At 38.1% G+C, this 9491-nt stretch overlaps 1 protein-coding gene across 3 annotated transcripts in view; it reads right to left on the bottom strand.

Moving 5' to 3' along the window:
• Positions 1-8830, bottom strand: part of LOC120535761 (uncharacterized protein KIAA0895-like) — an 81437-nt gene extending 72607 nt beyond the window's left edge. Inside the window, exons 1-3 of one of the 3 annotated variants that reach the window (XM_039763807.1) lie at positions 8610-8826; positions 2867-2987; positions 1571-1695 (exon numbers count right to left, since the gene is read on the bottom strand). The gene's annotated coding sequence lies outside the window, so the exon portion shown is untranslated. Of the gene's footprint in view, positions 1-1570; positions 1696-2866; positions 2988-8609 lie in introns of all 3 variants that reach the window. The other 2 variants (XM_039763808.1, XM_039763806.1) reach the window with 2 other exon arrangements.
• Positions 8831-9491: the final 661 nt, after the last annotated feature.

Consider the following 9491-nt stretch of genomic DNA (forward strand, 5'->3'; position numbering starts at 1 on the left):
TGGAGTTTACATGTTCTCTATCGTTCTCCTCACACAAGCCCATAGACATGCAGACTAGGTGAACTGGTGATTCCAAACTGGCCCTTGTATGATTATAAGCGAGGAACTGTGTGTAAGTGGGTCCTGTAAAGGACTGACAAACTTTTCAAGGCTGCTTCCCACCTTGCATTCAGCGCTGCTGGGATTGTTTCTAGCCGCACACAACAGTAATTGGATTAAGTCAAGTCAAGTCAAGTTGGGGAGCATGCACTGGTACAGTGCGTTTCCACATCCACTACATAATGAAGCATCGGGTTCCCGGTTTGCAACCCCCCAGGCAGACACACGGTCCAGTTCCACCCTCCGGAAATTACCCTCTATCTGCCGCAGCCAGGTGTTATGTGGGCGACCTCTTGGCCTGGTCCAGCCACTCGGGTCTCCAACAATGGCACCCAAGGATTTTCCATAGAGACACAGTACCAAAGGAGTCCAGTCTTCACCTCAGGTCACTGGATAGCGTCCATGCCTCGCAACCATATAGCAAGACAGGAAGCACCAAGAGTCTAAGACTTGGACCTTCGTCCTTTTGCATAGATATTGAGAGTGCCACACTCCCCTTTCCAGCGACCTCATGACTCCCCATGCTCTCCCAATCCATCTACTGACTTCATAAGCATGAATGTCACTGCCAAGGTAAGTAAACCTCTCAACAAGGCCAACATTCTCTCCGCAAACAGACACACTGCTGATGGCTGTGCCCAAGAGGTCAATTGGATTAAGAAGGTTTATAAATGGTAGAGTAATTTTTGTGAAAGACCAGTTTAAATCTATCTTGGCAACTAAGGAAAAAAGTGTACAGCTATGCAATATAAGCCTATGCAATATCAGAGACCGTGCCAAAACACTGCTAGTTATTTACAGAGTACTTAAACAAGGCACCTTAGAAATGAAAATTGCTCTTGAGACAATGGTGGAAGCCAACCTCCTTATCTCAAAACCTTGCTGTCCTGCTTTCAGCAAACCCCCTGGAGTGCTCTTCTGCAGTCTGTTCCTGAAGATCCATCTGTTCCAGTACTTAGATTTATAATCAGTAACCTGCTGTTCAATCTGGTATCCAGAAATTCACACTATTGAGACTGACAGATTGTCAAAGATGTTTTATTATGCACAGTACATACCATAATATGAATTCCTTTGTAAGATACTTTTTGTGAACAGAAACTAAGTATATTAAAGTTAGATTTATTGTTACGTTATAACTGTCTCATCATGCAGACAATGCAAGCAGACCTAGATGTAAATTCAAGAAGCTTGTTTAGAACCACTAGTTGTATATAATTGTGAGTACATAATACATTCTATGTAGCCATTATTGTATACTAACATTAGGAGTCAATGCTTGTCCATTATTGTATACTGACATTAGGAGTCAATGCTTGTTCATGTCAGATGCAATAAAATGTCCCAGCTACTGAATGTAACTGGCGAGGCACAATATACTGATTTAGAAAATGACATGTTTACAAAACAGTAAAATTTTGACACTCGGTTTTGAGATAAATTGTGTTGTTCCACACATATCAATATTTACCTCACAGGCAAATCTGAAATGTTCAAGGAATGGAGAGCTGGAAAAAAAACTGTATAATATGGCTGTCGACTTGATGAATATCTAAAAGGAGTAGACAGGACTTCTGAAATATCCTTGAAAGAAAGCTGTGGAAAGCAGATGTCAGATTATATTATGCAGGGCTACAACCTGTTATGCAAGACATCAGAAACAGACAAAGGACAAGGATCATCTGTGACATCTTGCACACAATTCAATTTTTCACATTAATCAAACAGCAAATTTACAAAATGCTTCCAAAAAAAAAAAAAAAGGTTATTTTATAATGATGCGATAATTTGAAAAAAGCATATGGAAAAAGAATATATAAATTTGCAATGAAAACAATATTAGAAAACACACTAACTTGATTTGCCAAATATACTGTCTGTGATAGTTCTTCAAAGAAATAAAGAAAGAATCACTCTACTTTTTACAATGCACATTTTTTTTTCCTTTTGGAATGCGGTTGTTTTAAATCACATCAGTCTCATTTATTGTAACTGAGTGTGCAGTCACCCAGTACTGCATAATGGTTGAGATAATGGCCTTAAGGGTCACAGACTCAGATCCCACCCAAGATGCACCGTTCAATCCTCATACTGGTTACATAATATGACTATGTCTATTTTGCGACAGCAAATAACTAGGTGGATCCTAAAAGTTCTTAAATACAAATACGTTGGTAGGATTCATTTAATAAAATATTTAAATCAGGTTAAAGAATATTTTCAGTTTTTATTACATTTTCCTTAAGTAACAGTAGTAAACACCACCATTAAATATGAGAATGCAGAAAGTGAAATAAATATTTAAGGCTCCTTAGATTAGCTAATGAGACTGATACAACATATGCCAGCTGTCCCTAAATACTGTAAGTAAACCATTGACTGAACGTATATCCTTTATTAATGTTCATATTTTGTATCTAATGCAACTCTAATACTTTAAGGTGCAGAGGGCCTATAGAGCCCAATCTAGGATATGCTTTGCAACCACTTTATTAGGCCCACCTTCTCTTGCTATGTAACTTAATGCTAAGCCTCAAAGTGCATCATATGTCCATGCAATAATATACAGTGGAACCTTGGATTGCGAGCATAATTCGTTCCTGAAACACGCTTGTAATCCAAAGCGCTTGTATATTAAAGCAAATTTCCCCACAAGAAATAATGGAAACTCAGATGATGCGTTCCACAACCCAAAACTATTCACATAAAAATGATTAATGCAAAATATAAAGTAAAAATACATAAAATAAATTAACCTACACTTTACCTTTGAAAAGAATCATGGCTGGTATGAGTGACTTTCTGAACTCTTGGAATTCCACCCAATGGGATGACACGCGGAAGAGCGTCCCAAAGTAACCGCAGGCTCCCAGCGTTGTAGCAGTTTGCTGTAAAAGTGAATCCGAAAACATCGCGGACATGATATAAGCGCCTGCTGTTGATGGGTGACACAAGGAAAATTATAAATGCAGGGCACAGTATGACTTTGCCACTAACCTGGCCCTAACCCTGCCTGACTGCTGTGTCTGTGTATAGGAGAGTGGCAGATTCCACTAAAACAAATAACCATGCGGTTCCAGTTTCAAGCAGAATAAAGCGGTGTTGGTAAAGTACCGAGTCTCAGCTTCGTGTTTTGGGGTGTAAGACAGGGACTCACAGGCTCATTTATACTTTATGCTCAGAATAGTACGTGCCCGCATCATGGCTGCCACGCATTCCCAGCGTCCTCTGAGCAGATCCTTAGAAATTAACGCAACGCGTGTGTGAGTTGAAGTACCAGCAAAAAGTCAGGGGGCGCAGTGTGCTAAAAGTTGGAATGTGACGTAAGAGTCTCTGGTTACTATCTACATGTGACAGAAAGCCGCTTTGCGGATTCTACAAGATTGATGTGCACGCTTCGACGTTTGATGAATGGTTCGATGTGGTGATGCAAAATGCCGACATACAAATGCATTCATGGTGCTTTTATATTCAAGCGTCGCATACTCCCAATCGTAATGACGCAATACATTTTAAAAGTCTCACATACCGTCTTCTGTGTCATCTTTTTTTCTAGGGCTTCCTCCGGACCGGACAGAAGCGGCAAACAGCAATAGATCGCCACACAGAACACATTAAATGTATGATATTCCAACTCTCTGCCATTTAGAATCCTAAGATTTATGCTTGATATCACTTTCATGATGAAATCCATTAAAGTATGTATGTTACATTTTACAGATTATTCATTATTTAAACGAAATGAATGATTTCTGTTAATAATTACACACATGGGGTGACACAGTGGTGGAGCGATAGCACTGCTGTCTCGCAGGGAGTCACATCACTGGTATTCTCTGCCTGGAGTTTGCATGTTTTCCTTCTGGTTTTCCACAGTGTGCTCTGGTTTTCTTCCAAAGATATGCAGATTTGGTGACACTAAAATGACGCTACTATATGTGAGTGTTTGTATTCACCTTGCAATGAGCTCATGCATGTCCAGGCATTGTTTCAGCCTCATGCGCAATGCCTGCTGGAATGGACAAATCCCTGGATTGATAGATTTAATCATTAAACATCCTCTTCAGAGATATTGCGGCAAGGTGTCATTGGAATTTAATGGGTGTTCCAGGCAATTCACAACACAGCAAAGCAAAAGCTGTTCTCACCATGATGATATCTCGCACCACCACCTGGTGGATTCCTCCAGATTTACATAAAGTACATGTGCAAGTATAAACAGTAAAATGCTTGCATAGCAGGAGCGTCCGCTGCAGCATGTGTCGCGTTGCATGAAGTATAAACGCGGCCTTACAACACACAAACGTGGTCACAATGCTATAGTAAACAGTATACACTCCTACGGATGTTGACTGTATGAGTGAGGCATGCTGACAGAGCCCAAGAATGGGAGATGATTACCCAGAATCCAGGCAGCAAGAGAGAGAAAAAGAGAGAGAAGAACCATCAGCTCAGTTGCGATCACGTGACGCTCAGCAGACCTCGCTCATTTATCAAGTCAAAATTTATTTAAAATTTTAGCTCGTCTTGCAAAACACTCGCAGACCAAGTCACTTGCAATCCAAGGTTCCACTGTATACGAAAAGTAAGTAGGGAAACACTGAAAGGGGGAATGGGTAGAACAAACAATTGTATGATCCAGAGTGGCTGAATCAACACCAGTACCGTGATATGAGTTTTCACACATCATATCATAGAGAATTAGAGAATGAGCTAGACACCAAAAGGTGATTAAAGTGGTTACAAATAGATAAATAAAGTGGGGGACTGACAGAGATGGCAAGTTTGTTCAGAGTAGTAGCAGTGTAGTGACTACAGTGAGTCAACTAACAGTAGAGTACAACAATGGCACCAAAAAAAAAAATTCGAAATGCTTTGTACCAGGTTACAACAGCCACCAGCCTCAGTGAATTTCATTCATCAGGAAAAACAAAAAAAAAATAAGTGCAGTTACAGTGAATGAGGGAAATACAATGCAAACAATCTAAGCTATTACATCCACTCAGCCTAGCATTAAAATACAAGATCCTGTATGTTGATTTACATGTACCCTAGCCTATGACCCTACATTTTAAAGTCTATCAAATCACATAGCAGCAAAACTTTAGAATAGTCAAGGCCTTGGAGTGTTACTACCTACAACATTACACTACACTCAAGTAGTGCAGTTCAGGAAAAGGAAAGAAAAAAGGGGTCTACAGTGTTTGATTTACCTTTGTTCAAGAATCTAGTTTGTTAGCAACTCTACAGGGTCTACAGTACACTTGAAACATTTACCTAGATTACTACTTAGCACTAATGTAAAAGTAGTCCTTAAAATGTCTGACAAATAACATAAATGTACTGTAAGTAGTGTAAGAGAACTGCAAATCTTTATAATTCTGGATTATGCCGTGTTACTAACCAGTTAAATCTCTGACATAAAATAAATACTTACTGATGGCCAAGTGCAGTCTATTACTTTAATAGCTTTGATCATATTCTTCACATTGTTAGTTGTGAAACACACTAGCCCATTCTCGTAAACTGCAGTTAGCCAAAGCCTCCCATAATCCAGGAGCACTACTTTATTTTCACCACTGTGTAAATATCAAACTATTAATTCAAAGTTATGGTCAAAGTAGTGAATCATCAGGCTTATGTTGGGCTCTATTGTCTGGATAAAAACAAAATCCCCATCTTTCAGCTCTTCCGGCAACAGTTTGCATCACTGCTCATACATCTCTGGGATGGTGACTTGAGAAAAATACGTATGAGATGGAATCTGGTATTGTTTATCAAGTTTGCTGATAAAGTGCACAAAACCTTTCTTGGACGATATTCACTGGCACTATGAAATTAGACAGGTAGTATATAATGGCTTGCATTATTTCTTTTTGATGCCAGGATCCAAACTCACATGGTAATGCACATTTTGTTAACAGCACTCTTCGTACTTCTCTTCACGATTGTGTTTCAAACGGTAAAACAGGTTTGTTGCGTTATACCTTAAAGAAGCCACCTCCGCTTGAAGTCACTTACAAAATACCCAAGTTTGTAAATGGTCTTCCATTTTAAAGCCAATTTACTAACATATGACAAATTTGCAAGCTCATTTGGGAAACATGTCTTTTGTTTTTCCACTAGAATTTTAAGTCTCAAGTATATTCATAATGTCACTGCCTCTGCTAATAGACAAATGGAGTCTGTGGACGGACAAAGATTTGTTATTGCTGCTCTTATACATATGACATAACTATTTGCAAGTAATGTCAGCAGCATGAAAGTAACTCCGCTGTTGGCTTTTTAGCTGTATAAATATTGCAATATGTTTATCGCATAAATTAAATTGCATTAATGATAAAAATACAATTAATCATTCAGCATTAATAGTGGTAAGTCAAAAGGGCATCTTTGAACATATGATAAGTTGGATCTTGAAGCTAATAGACTAAAACAACAGAACACAACAACTGGTTCCACTCCTGACAAATAAAAACTAACAATGCCACTACAATGGGCACATGATCAACAGATTTAATTGATTAAAGTTTGGAAAATGTCCCCTGGTCTGACAAATCATGAATTCTGCCAAGGCATGAAAATGACTGGGACAGAAACTAAAATAAACCCTAACAAATTAAGTCGGCCACCCTGCCGTGTGTCAATACTACAAGCTTGTGATGGCAGGTAGTATAACGGCATGAGAAAGTCTTCTTGGCATATTTCGGAAATGTTAATGCCAGCTGCTGAGCAACAGCATTGAATTCTGAAGTGTACTGACTATGTGTAAATGAATCAGGCTGATTGTATCAAAGTGAGAGCTCCTGGAAGTCTCATTTAATCATTCACCATAAGACCATACAATCTATTCTGTGGTTAGACAAATTGCCATTTTACAGTGTAAATTTAAATAGTGTATGTATTTGCATTTAATCTGTATGCTTGAGATTACATCAGCATAAAACTAAATTTTCTCCTTAGTATTAACAAGCTCTCTATTCAATTACATCTACACTACACTGTTCAAGAGTGATCAACAATGTACACACCGTTGTTGGTGAATGAGGATATGGGGACACTGAGCGATTATATTTTTTCTTGCGCAGTCTTCCAGAAAGAACCTATCCAACACTAACTGATATCACATTTATCATAAAGCAGTTTGGAAAATAAAGTATGAATTAATTCAGGAAAACAGGCAGATTAAATGCTGGCTAATACTAAACTGCCAGATAATTAAGATCCTGTTATGTCACTGTTCGTGCTGTTATGACAGTGCAAATAGGTTGTGCAGTGGGAAGCACTGCCATCTCATGGGTCCATGCTCTGGATACTGTCTGAGTTGTCTTCATGCCTTTCTAATTTTGTGAGAAGTTACTGTATATAGACTTCCTCTCACATCCCAAAGATGTGCAGATTAGTTTAACTGGCTATTTCAAAATTTATCTGTATGAAAGTGAGCACTGGTGCTTGGGTGAAATGGCCCTGAAGGGGACTGGTATCTTCCACAAGTTGGCTCCTTGTTATCACCCAGTTTTGCAGGATAAATTCCGCCCACACACAACCAGTGCTACTGAACTGGATTAAATAGGTTGGAGAATGAGAATTACAGTCAGAGAATTACAGTAGTTACATGAAAGTCAGATGCAACACATTCTATCATAAGACCTGGAGAGTGAATTACATTATGCAAAGGTTTCTGATAAAAATGATATTCCCAAAGCTAGCCAGAAGTAACACTAGTATATATGAAGAGGAAATTGTCTGAGATATCAAACATTACTTTTTGTCTGTCTTTGTTTAGATCTATCCCAGCAGTTTACTCAAGTGAAATACGAATTACATAAAACAATTTACAGCAACTTCCACTAGTGCATTTTATCAAAGACTTAAAACGGGTCTCCAAAAGATTGAAACCTGTTTACTAAAGATAAACAAAAAAACGAAAACATCTTTTCATTTACAGTACTTAGGTTTCTTTTGTTTATGCAGGAAAACTGAACTGTTTTTAAAACTGTCTACCGCACTTTACATATTACCTTTGGTAATACAATAATTGCCTCTTAATAAAATGTTTTTGTTTTGCTACTACTTTAATTTCAGTGCTTTTGGCATACAGAATACGAAAAGTATATCGAATACTGTAGAGATTAACAACTTTGAAATCAGTGCTAAATATAGAGAATCTGAAAATACGAAATGGCAGAATAGTGGACTGTATAGATAACGGTACTTGACATGCAAACGAGGCGGACTTATTACCGGAAAAACCGCAGAAGTATGCAGAAGTATGCATCTTTCTCACAATTAGCAGAATAGCTTAAAATGCCGCTAGACACGACAAAAAACGACATAAACAAGCCAGCAAGTGTTACCCTGCACAGTGTAACCAGCCAATGGGTACACTACAAATGTCTTTTTAAATGAAATGCAGAAAGCAGACTGAGAGTTTTCATATATTTTTGGTTAAAGTTTATACTGTTAGGGTTTGCAACCAAACAATTTAAAAATCATAAAAAAATACTTACCTATGCTGCTGTTAAATCATTACCACGTCTGAGCAGGCGACTTGAGAAGGCATGGCTTGGATATTTGAAATGAATTACACTTCCATGAAATCTTTCTCGTAGATAACCCAGCTCTTCTATTCCAAATTGACTAGCGCCCAAACCGATGCGATCACATTTATCACAACGCCGCAGCATAGCGCTGCCTTTTACATTACAAGTATTGCCTCCAATCAGAATCGTTCATTCTTGTATTTGCTATTCATAGCCACGCCTCTTTTCCCAATGGTTGCGTCGCTTCGTTCCCACCCTTTCCGGTGCAGATCCTTCCGCAAACGCGTTTCCATCTACAGACGCGGAAGTTGTCCTGGTGGTTTAGGAGGTGAAAGGCCGAAAAAGAAGGTGACGTAATGTTCAATTCGCATCTTGTTTATAGGTCTAAATCAGAAAAAGAAAGTTAAACGGGAAAGGAAAAAAACACCGAACATAAAACATCCTTAAGGTCACTGTTAATTTGGAAAATTTTACAAAATATGCAGATATTTTTGTTACATTTTTTGTAAGTAAAATATTGATCAAATAAAATGGGTGCTTTTTATTTACAATCATAAAGGCAATATGTTTTAAAGAGAAAAGAACATTTAATAAAAAATGTTAGTAGACATGCATACATATTTTAGTGTACTGTATTATAATAGGTTGTGACGTAATGAATAGGGGTAATGGGAATATTTTATGTCAATTAAATTGCCTTCCTGCCGAATTAAAAGGAGTGACCAATACTAATGTAGCAGAATTGTTTTTAAAATACTGTACCAGTAAAGCACTGTGCTACATGGACCAAGCAAACATCATTATTCAACTGGAACAAGTTATAGATAAAGGTCAAAAAGTAATTTAAAT

Source organism: Polypterus senegalus, chromosome 9, assembly GCF_016835505.1.
Source record: "Polypterus senegalus isolate Bchr_013 chromosome 9, ASM1683550v1, whole genome shotgun sequence".
Classification (NCBI taxonomy): Eukaryota; Metazoa; Chordata; class Cladistia; order Polypteriformes; family Polypteridae; genus Polypterus; species Polypterus senegalus.